Below are 1550 nucleotides of genomic sequence, written 5' to 3'. Positions count from 1 at the left end.
CCTTCCCTTCTGGGGTGAGTGTGGTGTGACTCAATTTGAGCGAATCTTCAAACTACAAAAGAGAGCTCTATACAGCAGGGCTCAGTGCAGGGACTTTTTTAAAATATTAAAAACTCTAGCTCTTCCTTCACTATTCATCTTTGAATCCGTTTGCCTAATTCATAGCATGCTTCTCCAATGTCAGAAAGAGCGTTGCACGGCTATCCACTTAGGAACGCGGAGCACGACCTATATCTACTTACTTCACGATCAGAATTAGTTAAGGGCTCAATATTTTATAATGCAAAAAAAATGTCAATCACTTGCCAATTGAAATCAAATCGATATCATCTTTTTCCGCATTCCGCAATAATTTGATGGCATATGTGCCTTCTACTTTGTGAACGACTCCTATTCTAATAATAATTTTCAATTACGGGCATGCTGCATACTGGTTCAATTTTTGCTATGGACTTATATACGACTTATATACTAATTAATACCTATTACTGTTACCTATAATTTTGTTACTCATTGTGGTTTAATTCTGTATATTGGAATTTTATTTTATTTATATCTTTATTTAGTTATTTTTATGTTTGTTTTTTAGTTTTTACAAGCTTTTGTCTACAATTTATAACAATTTTTTAACAATAAAGCATTTCTCTTTCTCTCTATTGTTGACAATAAAATTCACATGCTTTTATTATACATTACAATACCTGTCAAAGTTCATTCTCGAGATATTTCACTAAACTTTCATGAAAAAGCAGTAACCAAACTAATTAATTTCGTAAACTATAATGCAAGTATCGCTATTCCAACCGGATATTCCAAATTATTCTCATGCTTTTCAACGTGCGCAAAATGAATGTTTTATTTATTATTTCTATTTTAAAAACAAAATAATTTCCTCCTGTACTTCGAAACAAACAAAAATAAACAGTAAATCAAACCGTCATCGTTCTACGGCAGTTCCAAAAACAATTTAAATGCGTTCACACCTCCAAAAGTATCTTTAGAACGCTGGTTCTTTTAGATATTCTGTCGGCGCTTTTTACATTTCTAACAGATGCTACCGAACGAAGAAGTCTTACACTAATTTGCTTTGATATTTAATATGTTTCGGTATTGTGAGATCGCAAACGCGTAACTACGACCTATCAAAAAATTCTTGTGACGACCACATGTCTACTATTAAGAAGTTTTAATTTTTGCCATGTCTTTAGTAATTAGGGAAGGAAGTATTATAAGGAAAACTAAAAATATTTCCACAGGAAACCGATAAGTTTATATTCTAAATTTAAAAATGTTCTAGTAAGGTTGTGAAATAATACTTATATAAAAAATAATATTAACTTCAACCATCAATCCTAGCTTAATAGTAAAACTTTGTGATGAAAACGAGTGGTATAAAATTATAATTTCATATATTTAACAACCAATTTTCAAAGGTTAATCGACTCCAGCAGCATCTTTACTGGGTTTGAAGGTAAATAAATCATCACATTTACAAACAGGTGTCTGACCTTAAGACCTATCTATACACATGTTCACACGCCAGAAATGTG

Source organism: Diorhabda carinulata, chromosome 3 (genome assembly GCF_026250575.1).
Source record: "Diorhabda carinulata isolate Delta chromosome 3, icDioCari1.1, whole genome shotgun sequence".
Taxonomy (NCBI): domain Eukaryota; kingdom Metazoa; phylum Arthropoda; class Insecta; order Coleoptera; family Chrysomelidae; genus Diorhabda; species Diorhabda carinulata.
Note: the sequence above shows the minus strand (reverse complement) of the source record.